We start from the raw sequence: 21086 nt of genomic DNA, 5'->3' as shown, positions 1-21086 counted from the left end.
ACTATCTCCCCACTTCCCCCAATGCCCAGCCCCTAGCAGCCACCACACTACTTTCTGTTTCTATGAGTTTGGCTTTTTTAGATTCTAGATATAAGTGAGATCATACAGTATTTCTCTTTTTCTATCTGACTTATTTCACTTAGCACAATGACCTCAAGGTCCATTCGTGTTATTGCAAATGGCAAGATTCCTTCTTTCTCATGGCTGAACAATATTCCATTGTATGTATGTGTGTATATATATATATGTATATATGTACACACACACACACACACACACCACATCTTTATCCATTCATCCATCAACAGACCCTTAAGTTGTTTTCCTATCTTGGCTATTGTGAATAATACTGCAATGAATGTGGGAGTGCAGATATCTCTTTGAGATCCTGATTTCATTTCCTTTGAATATATACCTAGAAGTGGAATTGCTGGATCATATGGTAGTTCTACTTATAATTTTTTGAGGCTGCATCAATTTGCATTCTCACCGACAGTGCACAAAGATTTTCTTTTCTCTACATCCTCTCCAAATCTTATCTCTTGTCTTTTTTTTTTTTTTTTAATTTATTTATTTATTTATTTATGGCTGTGTTGGGTCTTCGTTTCTGTGCGAGGGCTTTCTCTAGTTGTGGCAAGCGGGGGCCACTCTTCATCACGGTGCACGGGCCTCTCACTATCGCGGCCTCTCTCGTTGCGGAGCACAGGCTCCAGACGCGCAGGCTCAGTAATTGTGGCTCACGGGCCCAGTTGCTCCGCGGCATGTGGGATCTTCCCAGACCAGGGCTCGAACCCGTGTCCCCTGCATTGGCAGGCAGATTCTCCACCACTGCGCCACCAGGGAAGCCCATCTCTTGTCTTTTTGATGATAGCCATTCTAACAGGCGTGAGGTGATATCTCATTGTAGTTTTTTTTTTTTTTTATTGAAGTATAGTTGATTTACAATTTTGTGCCAATCTCTGCTGTACAGCAAAGTGACTCAGTTATACACATATAGACATTCTTTTTTAAAAAATATTCTTTTCCATTATGGTTTATCACAGGATATTGAATATAGTTCCCTGTGCTATACAGAAGGACCTTGTTTATCCATCCTGTACGTAGTAGTTTACATCTGCTAATTCCACACTCCCAGTCCTTCCCTCTCCTACCCCCCTCCACCTTGGCAACTGCAAGTCTGTTCTCTGTGTCTATAAGTCTGTTTCTGTTTTGTAGACAGGTTCGTTTGTCCCATATTTTAGATTCCACATATAAGTGATATCATATGGTATTTGTCTTTCTCTTTCTGACTTACTTCACTTAGTATGATAATCTCTAGTTGCATCCATGTTGCTGCAAATGGCATTATTTCATTCTTTTTTATGGCTGAGTAGTATTCCATTGTATATATGTACCACATCTTCTTTATCAATTCATCTGTCAGTGGACATTTAGGTTGTTTCCATGTTTTGGCTATTGTGAATAGTGCTACTACAAACATAAGGGTGCATGTATCTTTTTGAATTATAGTTTTGTCCGAGTATATGCCCAGGAGTGGGATTGCTGGATCATATATGGTAATTCTATTTTTAGTTTTCTGAGGAGCCTCCACACTGTTTTCCATATCTCATTGTAGTTTTTTTTTTTTTTTTTTAATTATGAGTGAGGCTGACAAAGAGATTCCTTCTCTCATTTTTTGTTTGGTTTCTTTTAAATTTCATTTATTTATTTATTTATGGCTGTGTTGGGTCTTTGTTTCTGTGTGAGGGCTTTCTCTAGTTGTGGCAAGTGGGGGCCACTCTTCATCACAGTGCACGGGCCTCTCACTATCGCAGCCTCTCTTGTTGCGGAGCACAGGCTCCAGACGCGCAGGCTCAGTAATTGTGGCTCACGGGCCCAGCCGCTCCACGGCATGTGGGATCTTTCCAGATCAGGGCTCGAACCCATGTCCCCTGCATTAGCAGGCAGACTCTCAACCACTGCGCCACCAGGGAAGCCCCTCATTGTAGTTCTGACTTGGATTTTTCTGATGAGTAGTAGTGTTGAGCACCTTTTTGTGTACCCGTTGGCCATTTTTGTATCTCCTTTGGAAAAATGTCTATTCAGGTCCTCTGCCCATTTTTAATTCAAATTGTTTGCTTTTTGTTATTCAGTTGTATGAGTTTTCAATATATTTTGAATATTAACCCCTTATCTGATATATGGTTTACAAATATTTTCTCTCATTCTGCAGGTTGCCTTTTCGTTTTGTTGATAGTTTTACTGGTTAAAAGCTTTTTAGCTTGATGTAGTCCCATTTAGTGATTTTTGCCTTTGTTACTTGTGATTTTGTTGTCATATCCAAAAAAATCATTGCTAAGACCCATGTTAAGGAGATTTTTCCCTGTGTTTTGTTCTAGGAGTTTCACAGTTTCAGGTCTTACTTTTAAGTCTTTAATCCATTTTGAGTTAATTTTTGTGAGTGGTGTAGGGTAGGGGTTCAATTTCATTTTTCTGTGTGTGATTATCTAGTTTTCCTAACACCATTTATTGAAAAGACTATCCTTCCCCTACTGAGTATCCTGGCTCCCTTGTCAAATATTAGTTGTTGTGTATTTGAGAGTTTACTTCTGGGCTCACAATTCTGTTCCATTGGCCTATGTGTTTGTTTTCATGCCACTGTTTTGATTAATATAGCTTTGTAAAATAGTGTGAAATCAGGAAGTGTGGTGCCTCCAGTTTTGTTCTTCTTTCTCAGAATTGCTGTCCAGGGTCTTTTAGTGGTTCATGTTTCCATACTAATTGTAGGATTGATTTTTCTATTTCTGTAAAAAATGCCATTGAAATTTTGATAGAGATTGCACTGAATCTTATATGGCTTTGGGAAGTATGGACATTTTAATATTAATTCTTCTGATCCATGAACAAGCGATAGCTTTCCATTTGTCTATGTCTTCTTTAATTTCTTTATTCGAAGTCTTATAGTTTTCAGGAAAAATGTCTTTCACCTCCTTGGTTAAAATTATTCCTAAGCATGTTATTCTTTTTGATGCGATTATAAATGGGTTTCTTTATTTCTTTTTCAGATAGTTCATTGTTAGTGTATAGAAACACAACTGATTTCTGTATGTTGATTTTGTATCCTGAAACTTTACAGAATTCGATGATTAGGTTTTTTTTTTTTGGTGGATTCTTTAGGATTTTCTATATATAAGTTCATGCCATCTATAAGCAGAGATAATTTTACTTCTTTCTTTCCAATATGGGTGCCTTTTATTTCTTTTTGTTACCTAATTGCTCTCACTAGGACTTCCAGTACTATGTTGAATAGGAGTGGTGAGAGTGGACACCCTTGTCTTGTTCCTAATATTAGAGGAAAAGCTTTCAACTTTCTAACATTGAGTATGATGTTAGCTGTGGGCTTTTCACATAAGAACTTTATTGTGTTGAGGTATGTTCCTTCTATACTCAGTTTGTTGAGAGTTTTTATCGTGAAATGATGTTGTATTTTGTCAGATGTTTCCAAATGAAGCAACTGACAAAGGATTAATCTCCAAAATTTACAAGCAGCTCATGCAGCTCAGTATCAAAAAAAAAAAAACAAACAACCCAATCCAAAAATGTGCAGAAGACCTAAATAGACATTTCTCCAAAGAAGATATACAGATGGCCAACAAACACATGAAAAGTTGCTCAACATCACTAATCATTAGAGAAATGCAAATCAAAACTACAATGAGGTATCACTTCACACCAGTCAGAATGGCCATCATCAAAAAATCTACAAAAACCATAGGTCAAAAAGAGTCATGTACCAAAATGTTCATTGCAGCTCTATTTACAATAGCCAGGACATGGAAGCAACCTAAATGTCCATCGACAGATGAATGGATGAAGAAGATGTGGCACATATATACAATGGAATATTACTCAGCCATAAAAAGAAATGAAATGGAGGTATTTGTAATGAGGTGGATGGAGTTAGAGTCTGTCATACAGAGTGAAGTAAGTCAGAAAGAGAAAAACAAATACAGTATGCTAACACATATATACGGAATCTAAGGAAAAAAAAAAAAAAAAAGGCCATGAAGAACCTAGTGGCAAGATGGGAATAAAGACACAGACCTACTAGAGAATGGACTTGAGGATATGGGGAGGGGGTGGGGTGAGATGTGACAGGGTAAGAGAGTGTCATGGACATATATACACTACCAAATGTAAAATAGATAACTAGTGGGAAGCAGCCGCACAGCACAGGGAGATCAGCTCGGTGCTTTGTGACCACCTAGAGGGGTGGGATGGGGAGGGTGGGAGGGAGGGAGATGCAAGAGGGGAGAGAAATGGGAACATATTGTATATGTATAACTGATTCACTTTGTTATAAAGCAGAAGCTAACACACTATTGTAAGGCAATTAAACTTCAATAAAGATGTTTAAAAAAAATCTACAAACAATAAATGGTGGAGAGGGTGTGAAGAAAAGGGAACCCTCTTGCACTGTTGGTGGGAATGTAAATTGATACAGCCACTATGGAGAACAGTATGGAGGTTCCTTAAAAAACTAAAAATAGAGCTACCATACGACCCAGCAATCCCCCTACTGTGCAAATACCCGGAGAAAACCATAATTCAAAAAGAGTCACGTACCACAATGTTCATTGCAGCTCTATTTACAATAGCCAGGACATGGAAGCAACCTAAGTGTCCATTGACAGATGAATGGATAAAGAAGATGTGGCACATATATACAATGGAATATTACTCAGCCATAAAAAGAAATGAAATTGAGTTATTTGTAGTGAAGTGAATGGACCTAGAGTCTGTCATACAGAGTGAAGTAAGTCAGAAAGAGAAAAACAAATACCGTATACTACCACCTATATATGGAATCTAAAAAAAAAAAAAAAAAAAAGGTTCTGAAGAACCTAGGGGCAGGACAGGAATAAAGATGTAGAGAACAGACTTGAGGGCACGGGGAGTGGGAAGGGTAAGCTGGAACGAAGTGAGAGAGTGTCATATACATATATACACTACCAAATGTAAAACAGATAGCTAGTGGGAAACAGCCGCATAGCACAGGGAGATCAGCTTGGTGCTTTGTGACCACCTAGAGGGGTGGGATAGGGAGGGTGGGAGGGAGGCACAAGAGGGAGGAGATATGAGGATACATGTGTATGTATAGCTGATTCACTTTGTTATAGAGCAGAAACTAGCCCACTATTGTGAAGCAATTACACTCCAATAAAGATGTTAAAAAAAAAAAATCCAGTTCCTCACCATTAAGTATGGTGATGTTAGTTGTAGATTTTTATAGGTGTTCTTTATCAAGTTGAGGAAATTTTACTCTATTTCTAGTTTGCTGAGAGTTTTTAATTATGAATGGATGTTGGAGTTTATCAAATGCTTTTTTTTCCTAAATCAAGTGGCATGGTTATATGATTTTTTTCTTTAGCTTGCTGATGTGATAGGTTAGATTGATTTTTTTTTAATTTTTATTTTATATTGGAGTATAGTTGATTAACAATATTGTGTTAGTTTCCAGTGTACATCAAAGTGATTCAGTTATGCATATACATATATCCATTTTTTTCAGATTCTTTTCCCATATAGATTATTACAGAATATTGAGTAGAGTTCCCTGTGCTGTGCATTAGGTCCTTGTTGGTTATCTATTTTATGTATAGTAGTATGTATATGTTAGTCCCAAACTCCTAATTTATCCCTTCCCCCCTTCCCCTTTGGTAACCATAAGCTTCTTTTCAAAATCTGTGAGCCTGTTCCTATCATGTAAATAAGTTCATTTGTATCATTTTTTAAGATTCTACATATAAGTAATGTCATATGATATTTGTCTTTCTCTGACTTACTTCACTCAGTATGATAATCTCTAGATCCATCCATGTTGCTGCAAATGGCATTATTTCATTCTTTTTTTATGGCTAAGTAATACTGCATTGCATATATGTACCACATCTTCTTTATCCATTCCTCTGTTGATGGACATTTAGGTTGCTTCCATGTCTTGGCTATTGTAAATAGTGCTGCAGTGAACATTGGGGTGCATGTATCTTTATTATGGTTTTCTCTCAATATATACGCAGGAATGGGATTGCTGGATGATATGGTAGTTCTATTTTTAGTTTTTTAAGGAATGTCCATACTGTTCTCCATAGTGGCTGTACCAATTTACATTCCCCCCAACAATGTAGGAGGTTCCCCTTTTCTCCACGCTCTCTCCAGCATTTATTATTTGTAGACTGTTTGATGATAGATTGATTTTTGAATGTTGAACAAGTCTTGCATACCTAGAATAACTGTCACTTAGTCATGATATATAATTCTCTTAATACTGTGCTGAATTTGATTTGCTCATATTTTGTTGAATTTTTGTATCTAAATTCATGAGAATTATTAGTCTATCATTTTCCTTTTTGTAATGTCTTTATCTGGTTTTGGTATTAGGGTATGCTGGCCTCATAGAATGAGTTAGGAAGTACAGTGGACCCTGTACTTGACCCTTGAACAATATGATGGTTGGGGTGCTGACTCTCTACACAGAGGAAAATCCACATATAACTGGGCCCTCTGTATCCACAGTTCTGCATCCATGGCTTCAACCAACTGAAGATTGTGTAGTACTGTAGTACATATTTAGTGAAAGAAATCCATGTATAAAATGGATCTTCACAAGCTAAACTCATGTTGTTCAAGGGTCAACTATATTCTCTCTGCTTCTGTTTTCCGGATCCCAGTTTCAAAAATTATTGTTATCATTGGTAGAGTCAACATTTATTTAGATTTACAACATTTTTTTTTTTAATTTTATTTATTTATTTATTTATTTATTTATTTTTGGCTGTGCTGGGTCTTCGGTTCGTGTGAGGGCTTTCTCTAGTTGCGGCAAGTGGGGGCCACTCTTCATCGCGGTGCGGGGACCGCTCTTCATCGCGGTGCGCGGGCCTTTCACTATCGCGGCCCCTCCCGTTGCGGGGCACAGGCTCCAGACGCGCAGGCTCAGCAGCTGTGGCTCACGGGCCCAGCTGCTCCGTGGCATGTGGGATCTTCCCAGACCAGGGCTCGAACCCGTGTCTCCTGCATTAGCAGGCAGATTCTCAACCACTGCGCCACCAGGGAAGCCCACAACATTTTTTTAACCAATGTGTTTTCTGTTTCATCTGGCATTCTATTTCTTCATTGTTTTTACATATTTCTCTTAGCAAGATTCTGTAGGAAATATAATGTCGTAGTCCTTGTATGTCTGAAAATGTCTTTATTACACCTTTGCTCTTGAATAATAGCTTATTTGGGTATAGAATTCTCATTTACAAAATTTACTCTAATTTTCCCTCAGCCCATTCATGATTATTATTCATTATCCTTTGGTATCTATTCTTGCTGAGGTAAAGTCTGTTGTCAGTCTGAGTAGTCTTTTCTTTCTGATACCTTTTAATATTTTCTCTTTAGCGTTGATGTTCTCAATTAATGGGACGTTTTAAACCTGAGGACTCATGTCTTTCTTCAATTCTGGGATGTTCTCAGGCATTTAAATCTTTCATCACCCTTATGTTCTCTGTTCTCCATTTCCGGAACTCTTATTCTTTACAATTGGAAGTCTCAACTTATTTTCCATCTTTATTTCTTTAAACTGAGTTTTGGGTACTTGCCTCAGTTATATTTTATCATTTATTAACTGTAAGTTTGGCTATATCCAAACTTCTGAGTATACCTTCTATTTAAATGATTGTTTTAAATTTTTCAGTATTTCCAGTTAGTTCTCTTCAGTATCTGCCTCTTCTCATTTCATAGCTTCCTCTTCTTGATTTATGAATACCATCCTTTATTTTCTCTCAGAGGATTTTAATAATATATATTGTTATGTATGTGTATTTTAATTCTTTCAAGGTGTTCTCCTCATTTTTGCTAGCATGAGTTATTGTATTTGTTCACTGTTTTTCATGGCACTAGATGGGCTCATGCATTTTGTCATTTTATCTGAGAGCTCTTTGTGCAAGGAGTTTTCTTCTTCACTGTTGGATAGTTTCCTGGTTGCAGATTCTGTCTTTAAATTTGATCTTAGGTTACTGGTCTTCTGTTCCTGCTCTGGGCAGAGACTAAATTCTGGATATTGGGTGTGAGTCAGTTTCCGGTCATGTAAGTGCCCCTATACCCTTGCTCTGCTGTGGGCAAGGGGTAGATTTCTGTTTACAAATCTAAGCAAGCTATTTTAGTCTGTATTCTTGAGCAGAGAGCATGGTGTCCAGCCCTGACTTCACACCCAGGGTTCTCAGTTCAGTCTGCCACTGCCCTGAGTAAGGTGAGCATGGCACTGAAGCCTTGGTTCTTAGCACATACCTGACCTTAGCTCCCCATGAGTTCCCAGTAGCAGCCTGTATAGCTACAGGTTTCCATTTCATTTGGGGTTTTGTCTTTCATTTACTTCTGTGTTTGTAGTAGAAGGGAATGTTTCAGTCTGTGCTCACCCAGCCACCTTGACCTGGAAGGTCTGAGTTACTTTTATAATGGAAAAAAAATGCATTCTAAAATAAACATTCTGTATAAGAGGGCTAGCTTTATAGACATATGGTTTATCACAGAGATGAAGCACACAGCCTCTGGAGTCGATCAGACCTGGTTTGGGAATCCTAGCCCTGCCACTTGCTAGCTGTGCAATCTTGAACAAATTATATAATCTGTGCATTCTACTTTCCTCCTTGCACAATGGGTATAACAATATTGTCTGGGTTATTGTCAGGACTGAATGAAATAATGAATATAAAGCCCCAGGACAGTGCCTGGCACATAGAAGCTCCTCCCCCTCTACTTCCCAGGTCTTTACCTGTTGAAACAGACATCAGAATCGGGCAGAGTAGATGGAACTGGCATTTTTATTACTGGTGGAGTCGTTGGAAATATATTAGGTAATAGATATCTTTCCTCATGCGGTCATTAACCCCATTTCAACAAATTGTGTTGTAATATCCAGGTCTATGTAGAGTTTATTATGTATCTTAATACTGCTTTGTTGATGCCTCTCCAATAGTTCAACTGAATAGCAAAAATTTCAAAATATGTTCGTAACTTTTGGAGATTTCATAAGATGCGTTTGCTGTTTGTTTGTGTGGGTTTTTTTCTTTTGGCTGTGGGTGCTTTGAATGGCAGGGACCAGGTATAAGACTGGAGGAGAGCATGACTAGGTGGGCCTTGAACAAGATGCTAAATGTTATAAGTGATTCTGCGATTCCTTTTCTTAGCATGAGCTAAGTAGCTTGTAATATTTTATAAAGTAAGACTCAGTTTTTCTACATTTCTCGGGTGCTTTCACTAGCTTACAAGGTCTTAAACATGCACTGATGCTCATATTTTTAGATTTCCATCAGCCAGATACAAATAATCAGAAAACTATTTTTTATCTCCTCTCTTCCTTTTTTCATGTACGTGTACACACACACAATCAAAACCACAAACACAGTGTTTTCATGTTTTTTCCTCCTGCAATCTGGACCCAGGGACTCTTTATTCCTTTATTTATTTTATTTATGGCTGCGTTGGGTCTTCACTGCTGTGCGTGGGCTTTCTCTCATTGTAGTGGCTTGTCTTGTTGCAGAGCACAGGCTCTAGGCACACGGACTTCAGTAGTTGTGGCTCGTGGGCTTTAGAGCACAGGCTCAGTAGTTGTGGCAAACGGGCTTAGTTGCTCCACGGTATGTGGGATCTTCCCGGACCAGGGCTCGAACCCGTGTCCCCTGCATTGGCAGGCGGATTCTTAACCACCGAGCCACGAGGGAAGCCCCTCTTTATTCCTTTTCTAAAAATTGTGATAAAACCAACAAAACATCAAATTTACCATGTACACTATTTTTAAGTGTACAGTTTAGTGGCATCAAGTACATTTACATTGTTGTACAACTATCGCCACCATCCATCTGCAAAAATTTTTCACCAGAACACAATGTTTTGAAAACTATCGGTTTTATTAAGTACCCTTCCTTCAAATTTTAACAGCTGAAGAAAGAAATGTAGACTCGTCAACATTGGCACTCTTGCTACTATATTTCAGAAGCAATAAAATATCCTTTTTTGAAAAATCTCTTCCCATTCCTTGCAAGTCCATAGTAATGTTGCTTTTGGAAAGCAAAATTTAAAACAGAAAACAAATGCTGTGTCCCCTGCTGGTATGTAACAACCGAAGTTTATAACAAGGTAACTATTTTATAGCCCTCCAAGCTAGTTAAAACTACATCCTTCCTGTTGTGTTCTATCTTTTGGACAGGTATGTAATTAAGATAGATGGTGTGTGATCCTATAAGCTCCCTTCCCGGAGAATGTTCTGGCCAGATTCAGTTTGTTACATTATACTGTTCTTTTATATGTCCCTTAGTGTCACACTTAGCAGTCTACAAAATATCAAATGTAGGTCACTTTCCTTCCTAAAATGTTTTCAACCTTTGTTATGTCCATTAAGGAAGTTATAATTCTAAGTTGTCTGAATTTTAGTGCTGACTGGATAGATCTTTTTCTGGTATTAAGTGTGAGTATGAAAGCAAAGAAACAATTTGTGACAGTCATCTTTCACTTCTATATTTTCTAAGAATTTTGTAATCCTAGGAAAATATCCAGGACATCTTATTAGATGTCCTGAGCTCCATCCTTCTTCTCAGGGATGTTCTAGACTATTCTACAGTGGGAATGGAGCACCCAGGATCAAGAGAAGGGGAGTGTGTAAAATCTCTGCCCTGAGTGGGCATCCCCTTCCTGGGTGGTCACCAGGCACAGGGTGGCTGTGGAGGAAGGGAAGCTTCACCCTCACCTGGAGGGGCAGCTGGCGAGTCATGGAGGCTGCTGGCTCCTTGGTTCTCCCTCAAGTCGCCCGCAGTGGCCGTTCTATCCATTTTTTTCTTATTTCTGTTTGAATGGTTTCTTCATCCCACTCACTCTTAGTCTCCCCTCCCCCCTAGTCTAGAATAATATTTTCTAGTTTCCCAGAGCAAATCTCACACATAAGCCCCACATTTCCGCAGCTTTTGGTCTAGACCCAGAGACCTCCCAGTCCAGAGACCTTTGAAAACTCCCACTCTGAGATTCCTTTCTTTTCTGCCTTCCACCCTGTCACATCTCACCCTGAAGGCAACGGGCAAACAGGGGCTTGGAAAGGAGAGGTAGAGCTACAAAGAGCAAAAAGGGGGGAGGGGTTAAAATTTCAAAAACATTGTCCCACTGTGATGTAAAGTAGATTTTCACCGATAGAAATAAGATACAGTGAGGTTCTCTGCTTGGAAAATTGATCTGTAAAACAGTGGTCCATCTCCAGCCTCAAAGGATAGTATCTTTAAAAAAAAAAAAAAAAAGCAATGGAGAATTTGCTATTGAGAAACTTAAGGTCCTATGAGGAAAATATTATTAGAGCCAGTATTACAATCCTGTCTGCACACTGGAATCACCTGGGAGATTTTTTCTTAATGCCACAAATAGGGTGCCTCGACCCACCCCTGGAGACTTCAGTTTAATTGGCCTGGGGTAGAGCTCCATGCAAAGCTCTCTTTTAAATTTCCCCAGGCATTCAGTGTAGGAGAGAAACCCTCAGGATATAAGCAGGGCTGCCACAGTGCCTGGGCCCACGATAATTTCAGGGCTCCACAAAAATGTTTAATTTATTTTAAAATTAGAAGAAAAAATGAACTTTAAGGTGGAAGAAAACATGTTACTATATAATATCAAAATATTTTTCTTTATACCAATGCCTTCATAAAATACAATTTTATATATATAGAGTTTATATATATAATTATATATACAATTTATATATAATATATAATTTTATTTAATATATATAATTTTATATATACAATTATATATACAATTCATATATAATTATATGTATACAATTATACACACACACGCACACACACAAAAGTGCCCAAAGTCATAATGCAGCCATGTATTAAAAGGACCAGCATAAGGGTACATCTTTGAATATCCCTAAATATAGCTGTTCAGTTCACATTAAGTTAGCACATTGAAATATGTCAGTGATGTCTGCACTTTGTGTTGGCAATAATGATGCCTAAATTTCCCTTTGTCATGCCCTGTCCCCTACAGATGGTTCAGGGGATCTCCATCCTGTTTCAACCAGCTACCTGTAAATTTTCCTGTGTTGCCAATGACAGCCTAAAAGGCATCCTTCAGTGTATTGTCTTCCTTCCAAACATCCAGTACCTTTCTGATGTTTGATTCAGAGCCACTGACCAGGTCCCTAAGGTCAGAATAGACTGGAGAGCTCAGAGAAAAAAGAAACGTTGGCCCTGAGTCAGAGGCCCCGGGAGACTCTGGCCCCCACCAACGTGGGGCTCTCTGCCTGGGCTATGCTGGCCTCTCATGCCCCAGCTCAGCTGCTGCCTGGCCCCTCCTGTGGGCAGCTTCCTAAGGCTGAGTGACACATACCTTGCTGCCCCCTTGCCCTCTTTCCAAACCCATATCCATATTTTAAAAGTCATCCTCCTCATGTTGGCACAAACTCTGGAATTCTCATAGCGAGGGAAAGGCCTATGGATATCAATCTCTGCGTCCTTGAATTTCATGGAAGGGATTGGGGGACAGAGGAGACAGATCAGTGCTGGGCTCAGCTGGCACAGGGCGGGGCTCAGAGGAGGCCAATACCTATAAGAGCTGCGTGTAAAACTGAAGGAGGGAGGGGGAGAGGGAGGGGGAGAGGGAGGGGGGAGAGGGAGGGAGAGAGGGAGGGAGAGAGGCTCAGAGAAAACTACCTGTCAGAACTTGTGGCTGCTCTAGGTGCTGAAGTTTCCCTGGCTTCCAGCAGGGAACTCGTTTTCAGAAACCCTGGTCTGAAACGGGAGGAGGATGGCTTGGGATGAATCATCCCCTAGAGGCCTTCCAGTCTGAAGTCTGTGACTCTCCAGCAAAGCTCCAGTCCTGACAGACCCAGGAGCCGTGGAAGCTGCTCCTCCACTTAGTAATTAAGAATTCGATCTTGGGCAAGTTGTGTGGCTTTTCTGAGCCTCAACTCCCTCATCTTTAAAATGGGGATGAGAACATCTACCGGGTTGTTCTGACATTTAAATATTAAATGTGAAATTCCTCAAGTTGCTCAAGAAATCCAAGTTCCTGCTATAATCACGGTCACCTTGATCACAGGACTGTGGGCAAAGGGTATCACCAGTCTGTGGCCCTCAACCTGCTCGTGAGTTAACCGGCTCATAAGCCCTAAGGTAACTCCTTACACTTCAGTTCTAGGAAAATACATCATATCTACTTCTGCAAGATAAACTAAATTCTAGTTTTCATTATTTCAAGGCCGAGCCACTAAATAGTCACGGCTGGCTATTTTTGCTTTAGACATATCCAAGAAAAATGTGTTCTGGAAGGAGAAATTCCTTGTTAGAAGGTGTTGGCCATCAGAAATGAACAAAGATACTTAGCCTTGGCACAGGGGAGGTTTGCCGTTGAGGTTGAAGGGGCTTGAGCTGCATCTTGACAGTAGCAGCCTCAAAAGCAATTCCTCTAATAAACTGATCTCCACTCCTCTTCTTTCCTTGCCCCCAGTGGCTCTCCTTATTTTTGTTATCAGGAAAATATCTGCCTGGAAGGTGGGGGTCAGTTGCTGATTAAATGCTTTTTAGACAGTTAACAAATATGTACCGAGTGCATACTTTGTATGGCTCCTCGTGTGAGGGTCTAGAAGTAGATTTGTGGCGTTCGGCACCACCCTCTCCTTCATGAACTGCTCATCCTTTGGCTTCTATCAAAGACTTCCCTGGTTCTTCCTGACAGCTCTCCGGGACCCTTCTCCTTCTCCCTTGGCTGGTACCCGCTGCTTCCTCAGCCCTAAGTGAGGGAACTTCACTCTCTTCTCCTGGCGCCTGGGCCTTGAAACCTCAGTTTTGTCTTTGCTTTTTCCATTCCCCCACTGCATACATCTGCTCCCCAACTCCTAGGGGTCTTCTTTGGAAATTTTTTTCTTCCCTCTCCCTCCCTGCTGCAATCCCCTCTCATCACTTTGTTGGTTCCTGGGCTGCTGGTTTCTGCCATCCCACGTTTCCAGGGTCATTTAAGTGCCCTCTGTAGGATGCAAGTTCCATTCCAACCATTTTGAGGTATCCAAGTGCTGTTTGGTTAACTTGAGCCCCCTCACTTTGATATTGGATGCCTTTTCCACCATCTGGCCCCATCCCCCATTCTAGTATGATCCCCTACAGGCAGCCTCCATTCAGGAAAAGCTGGACCACGCTCTGAACAGTGTTCACCCACCCCATCCACCTTGGGTGTCTTCCTGGACTCACCTGCACCTGGATCCATTATTTCTAGGATAGCTCAACTCCACTTCCTCCAAAAAGTCTGCTTTGACCATTGCTGCCTTCTTTGGATAAGTAGAATCCAAATCTTCCCACCACCCCCATCACTATTACTTTAAATGTTTGTTTGTTTATTTAGGTATAATTGACATTTGGCATTATATTAGTTTCTGGTGTACAACAGAATAATTCGATATTTGTATATACTGCAAAATGATCACCACAATAAGTCTAGTTAACATCCAGTTACAAAGATTTTTTTCCCTTGTGCTGGAAACTTTTAGGATCTAATCTCTTAGCAGCTTTCAAATATGTAATTCAGTATTATCAACTATATTTACCATGCTGTACATTACATCCATATGACTTATTTTATGACTGAAAGTTTTTACTTTTTACTCCCTTCACCCCCTTCACCCATTTCAACCCCCTCAGTTCCTCCCACCTGGTAACCACCAATCTGTTCTCTGTATCTATGAGCTTGTTCTTTTTTGTTTGTTTTTTTATTTTTGTAGATTCCACATATAAGAGAGATCATATGGTATTTGTCTTTCTCTAACTTGTTTCACCTAGCACTATACCCTCGAAGTTCATCCATATTGTCGCAAATGTCAGGATTTCCTTCTTTTTTTATGGCCGAATAATATTCCATTGTATGTTTATACTATATCTTCTTTAGCCATTTGTCCATCAAGGGACACTTAGGTTGCTTCCATAGTTTGGCTATTGTAAATAGTGCTGCAATGACATTGGGGGTGCATATATCTTTTGAAGTTAGAGTTTTCATTTTCTTTGGATAAATACCCAGAAGTGGAATTGCTGGATCATATGGTAGTTCTATTTTTAATTTAGGGGGAACCTCCACACTGTTTTCCATAGTGGCTGAAACCAATTTACATTCCCACATCTTCACCAACACTTGTTATCTCTTGTCCTTTTGATAATAGCCATTCTGAACAGGTGTGAGGTGATAGCTCATGTTTTGTTTTTTTTTTTTTAAAGTATTTGATTTTTTAAAATACTTTATTTATTTATTTATGGCTGTGTTGGGTCTCTTAGTTTTCGTGTGAGGGCTTTCTCCAGTTGTGGCAAGTGGGGGCCGCTCTTCATCGCGCTGCGCGGGCCATTCACTATCGCGGCCCCTCCCGTTGCGGGGCACAGGCTCCAGACGCGCAGGCTCAGCAGTTGTGGCTCACGGGCCCAGTTGCTCCGCGGCATGTGGGATCCTCCCAGACCAGGGCTCGAACCCGTGTCCCCTGCATTAGCAAGCAGACTCTCAACCACTGCGACACCAGGGAAGCCCGCTCATTGTGGTTTTGATTTGCATTTCCCTGATGATTGTTGAGCACCTTTCCTCATACCTGTTGACAATCTGTACGTTTTCTTTGGAAAAATGTCTATTCAGATCCTCTGCCCACTTTAAAATCAGATTGTATTTTTGCTATTAAGTTGTATGAGTTCTTTATATATTTTGGATATTAATCCCTTATCAGATATGATTTGCCAATGTTTTCTTGCATTCACTATTACTTTTTAAGTCTTTCTATATTGTTATTTTAAATTATTGAATTTTCAAGTGTCTATTTCATTCCATACGTCAACAAACATTTACTTATTAGCACAGGTTGTGTGATATTCCATGTCTGTTTTCTTAGGTAATCTTCACAACCTGGTGGGGTGGGTAGCCTCCCTTTTCACAAGTAAGAAAACGTTTTTTGCTCAAACTCCCGCAGCTGGTCAGCGGCATTCTGCAGTTTCCCCTGGAACGGTCCTCAACTAGATACCAGAAATCTGACTTCTAATCCCAGCCCTACTACCATCAGCTGTGTGACCTTAGGCATCTCACTTCCCTGCCTCCCTAACAGGGACGGACATTTATTATTGGCGTCCCCTCCACCAGTATTTCTAGACTTCGTAGGTGCTCAATAAACACTTGCAAATTCGATTGTGGTAGGAGAAAAGTTATACCTTAAAGTTTCTGACCAGGTGGGGAGAAAAAGGCTGCCTGTAAGGGTAGGGAGAAAACTGGGCCAAGGGGCCGTGGGGAAGGGACAGAAGGGAAGTCGTGGGTGCGAAACAGGCAAGGCTCCCAGGAGACACGGGGAATTTGGAACTGCCGGGGCTCGGAGGTGAAAAGTACCGGGGACGGCGGAGGGGAGGTGGGAGGACATTCCGATCTGGGGAAGGGTGAGGACAAAGCGTAGCTGGAGAGGAGTGTGAGGCCTGATGGGGTGGGATGGGGAAGAGGTGCTGGCGGAGGGGCGGGCGCGTCCCGGCCGAGCCGAGTAGGCGCCGTGTCGGGGTGCGGGGAGACTTGTCCCGAGGGCCGGGGCGGCGCGAGGGCACGCGGGAGTGCAGGGAGGCCCGCCGAGCTGCTGGAGCGGGCGGGACGAGCCGGCTCGGGCGGGGCGGTGGTGGGGGTGGGGGCGCCGGGCTCCCAAACCCGGGCGGCCCCGGCCCGGCCCCTCCTCCCCGAGGGCGGGCGGGGCGGGGCGGGGCCCGGGCTCGCCCGGCCTCTTGGCGGCGCCGCGGTCCCTGCACTCGGGCCGGGCTCTGCTGGCTGCGGCTAGAGCGGGACCCTGGAGGCGGCGGCGGCGGTAAGTGAGCCGGGAGCGGGCGCGGGGACTCGGACCGGGAGGCCGAGGTGTCGTCGTGGGCGGTGGGATCCGGAGGAGCTCGGGCCCGCCGTCCGAGCCCCGCGCCGCGCCCGCCGCCAGGCGCGCGGGTCCCGGGGCTGGAAAGTGCGCTCCTGGCTCCCGCTCGCGCGCCCTGGCGGGGAGACGTGCAGGACAGATGGGTTCCCGGGGGCCCGCGTCGGGGCCGGGGCGAGGGAGGGGCTCCGGGACCGCCGTGTAGTGAAGAGGGGCTGGCAGCCTTAGCACCCCTGCCTCGACCCTCGGGCTCGAGTGACAGCTGCGAGTGAGCCCGGGTTCCTCCCGGACCCAAGCGAGCACCTCGGTCCCTGTCCGACCCTGTTTTACTTTATTTCTGGGCGTGCTGGTCTCGACCATCCCTTGAAAAGAAAGGGCGGGTGGGCGTCCCTCTCTCCCTGGCTTTCCCGGTCCAGGCAGGTCGTCCTGAAAGACCCCGCCTCACGTACGGCACACATCCTAGCTTTCCAAGGGATTTTTCCAAGTTGCATCACTGTTTGGCCTCTACACAGGTGCTTGGCTGTCATGTTGGAGTTAGTTACAGAGGATTTTTTAAAAAAAACTTTGTATATTTACTCTGTGTATACCCCTTCACCCCAAGGCTGCGGTGCCTTTCCAACGCTGCTCACAACGCGCTGTTCAAAACACGTTGGGGATTTCTTTTGGGTATTGATTCTCAAACTTAGCTGCACATCTAGAGAGTTTTAAAAAATTCTGATGCCTAGGTCCCACCTCTAGAGATCCTGATTTAGCTGGTCTGGGGCGCAGCCTGAGCAATGGAATTTAAACAGCCAGGTGATTCTAATGTGCTTTGGGTTGTGCTTTTCGCTTTCCACACCCACTTTCTGAACTACTAGAGGAGATCATCTCAGCTACTCTCGATTCTGCCTTGTGTAATCCACCTTTGCACTTGAAAAACCTGTGGGCTGGTGCTTTCCAACTTTAAACTGCAGATGGTGCCTTTTTCTGGAGTTCCTTCTGCTTCTACCTCTCTGTTCACAGAAAATATTGCTAGTGCACTTTCTGCCAAGGAGGTGACAGTGGAGGGATTAAAGTCATGAAGTCCTTGCAAGGGTCAAGGTTATGCTACAGGTTCTTATTCAGGGAAACTAAGTGATAGTTTGACTTGTCCTAGTTGGAAAGGATTTCAGATTAAAAGGAGGAAAAATAATTTAGGAATCCATCAGCTTTTGGAGATCCTCTGGCACAGATTATGATTCTGCATAAATGTGTGGGGAAATTTTTTAAGAACACAAGCTGACAAGATCCTTATTTTGTAGTTGATATGGTGTTAATATGTGTGTTAAGCTTCATTGTGTAGATTGGGCTTATTGCCACTGTGTGATTAAGCCCAGCAGATGTAATTAACACAGTGTATATTTCTTGTTGACAGCATAATATCTGAGTTAGGGAATTGGTGCCTACAGTAACATGACACATCTGAGGTGAGACCTTTGCCACTTGTCTAATGATCTTAAAAATGATAGGGAAATAGGACTAAGGAAAAATCGAATATATGTATACATTGAATTTGAGCATATGTTTTTTATAGTGTGTTATTGTGACAGTCTCCTGGGATCTTGGTTAATTTACTGTGGTACCTAAGTATGATGTTTGTATTAGATTCCCACCTGTGTGCTACATGGCCACAAACCAGTGGATTTCATTTTTTTCTTAGGCGCTGGCCCCCTATATGACATTTTTATTAGTAGTGGTGTGACATTCTTTTAAGAGAATGCCCTCCAGAGTTGGAGGAAAGTTTGTGTTCATTTCTAGCTCCTAACGTGAGTCAAAAGAACATTCATTTTGAAAAAATTCAGAATTGTAGAGTTTGGTCCCAGTTGGTTTCTCTCTTTTTCCCATCCTCGATTACCATACGCTGCTCCTATCCCTGGGCTCAGTTGCTGGAAGTGGGGCCGCGGTGGCAGTGGGCTTAACTGTCTTGGCTTGAGAATGGAGGTTATGAGGAGGGCATGGTCTCACAGGGTGGCCCCTGGCCCGAATCCTCAACCTTTGGGGGAAAAAGACCATATGGAAAGTGTCTTCCTACTGTTGAGTTTTTCTGTTTTTTTTGGACCAGGCCAACAAAATGAAGCCATGTTATTGACTGGTTCGTTAACTTGCTAATCTTATCTCCATTTAGGGGGAAAATGTTGACTTGAGGATGCTGTCGAACTCCTAGTGCCTGAAAAGTTGCACCTGAACAGCAATGGTTAAACTGTGAATATAATGGTACATTCTGGAAAAAAAGCAAGAAAAAGTATGTGTAAATATGGACCTAACAGATTTATTTAAGCATTTCTCCCTTTTTAGTAGTAACTCTAATATTCTAAAGTGATTAGAAGAAAGGAAGTGAAGAAAGAGTTAGTGAGGGGCTTCTTTATTTAGAGAAAGGGTATGCAGCATTCAGAAGAGTGATCTTTGATTTGTGTTAAGAATAGACTGCCCTATTGGCTTTTTTTTTTCCCCCCCCCTTCACGTAGGGACAGTTAATTTGCTTGTACTGATGGGGTTGGGGGTGGTTTAAAGAATTCAGTGGCCTCCTTTACTCCCTCTGTCCCCACCCCTGCCTGCAACCCATTTATCTAAGAGGTGCCATTGACCCTTTTAAACAACACGACTGATTTTGTGCTTTTCCTTTCTTTTCCTCCTCTGATCCTGGCACTAAAGGGCAGTGAAATGGCTGAGAGGTTGGCATCAGAGGAGAAAAACAAAGTTCAAGGGGAATTGAAAATTGGGTAATTTTCCATGAATGACCAAGTGCTTACTTTATTCTGTCACATGACATTGCTGTTATCACGAAACAAGTTATCCCATAAAAACCCTGAAAGTAGAAGAGAAAAAAGGGGGATTTGGTGGAAAGAGCACCAGGGTTGACCGGCTTTCACGTAGGGGAAGCTTATTGGAGTTTTCAGTCCAATGCCCCCGTCCGACCCCACTTTCCTTCCTTCTTCAGGCACTGTCCTCCGTCCCCCAAACCAATATCCCTGGGAGAGAGAGTGCTTCATCTTAAATTCATACCACATTTTTGTTTTTGTTGTTTCTTTACTCAGTCATACAACAAATTCAGTTCTTATGAAGCCCCCACTCCTGGCAAAGCTCTGTTATCGTTCACCGATTTCGTGGTAAACAGGCTACTGTCCTGACTTATGGAGCTTGAGATCTGGTGGAGATGTAAACTGGGGGTTACAGTAGGTTGGGAACTCTTAGACGCACGATGAGCATGAAGAACTGTGGGGGGAGCTGGGTACCTCCTGGCTCGCCTCCCCTGGGTGTATAGATACCTTGTCAATTCATTGGCACAGCAGACGCAAGAAAAGCTTTTCTTGGGTTTAAATTATTAAGTCCCTACGTCAAGTTTTAAATAATTGACTTCAGATACTTTTCTGATGGACGAGAGGGGTTTGTACTCCGATCCTGCCAAGGGAAAGTGAGGAGTGAGGAAGGAGGAGTTAGGATTCTGGCAGATGCGATTTGCTTAAGGAGTACTTAGGCAAGCAGTGCATGGAGGGATATGACCGGGGTTGGGAAGCTGGCGGAGAACGTGGCTGGATCCCTTTTTGCCATTATAGTAACTGGCCACCTAAGCTTAGTGAGTAGAGGCTACCCGTCCTGTGCAACCGAGCTGGGAGGAGGGTAACAGCAGCCGTTGTACTTTGAGAGCAGGTGGGTCGGTTCTTGTCTGTCTCTCCAGCCAGTGTGTGGATGTTTGTTCTTTATCGTACTGTTGTCCCTTTAGCTCAGGTTTCCTTGGACAGACAGGAGACTGGACTTCACACTGCTTTTCCTTGGGAAGGTGGTTTCCAAACAGCTGACCCACAGGACTAATAACCCCAGGGTTGTAAGAGTAGTTACATTTGTTGGCTGTCCACCTTTCACGTGTCGGGTAGCGAGCGGGGCACTTGTCCTCCGTTGCTTGAAAACCTGTACGTTCCTGAGGGGCAGGTGGCAGCGGCCTCATTTTACAGATGAGGAAACTGAGGCCCAAAGAGATCCTGGGCGGCTCAGGCGCTCCAGAGAAGTGGCAGAGCTGAGGTTCCAGAGCTCTCGGAGCTGCCTGAATTCAAAGCTGAGGCCTTTCCACCGCTCCTTGTGCCTCTAAAGCAGAACTGATTGGGAAATTATGTTTTCTGTGCCTTGTTTTTCTAACACCACAGTCCCCTTAGATCTG

The 21086-nt window shown here is 42.5% G+C and overlaps 1 protein-coding gene across 3 annotated transcripts in view; it reads left to right on the top strand.

The window, feature by feature from the left end:
- Window positions 1–21086, top strand: part of CGNL1 (cingulin like 1) — a 204895-nt gene that overhangs the window by 32624 nt on the left and 151185 nt on the right. The window contains exons 1-2 of one of the 3 annotated variants that reach the window (XM_057543466.1): window positions 16805–16861; window positions 19059–19175. The exons of 1 other annotated variant lie outside the window; for it this stretch is intronic. The gene's annotated coding sequence lies outside the window, so the exon portion shown is untranslated. Of the gene's footprint in view, window positions 1–16755; window positions 16862–19058; window positions 19176–21086 lie in introns of those variants that run through there. One more of the 3 variants, XM_057543465.1, reaches the window with a different exon arrangement.

The sequence above is a fragment of the Balaenoptera acutorostrata genome, chromosome 3, assembly GCF_949987535.1.
Source record: "Balaenoptera acutorostrata chromosome 3, mBalAcu1.1, whole genome shotgun sequence".
NCBI lineage: Eukaryota > Metazoa > Chordata > Mammalia > Artiodactyla > Balaenopteridae > Balaenoptera > Balaenoptera acutorostrata.
The sequence above is the reverse complement of the archived record's forward strand: the minus strand, read 5'-3'. Positions and strand labels throughout refer to the sequence as shown.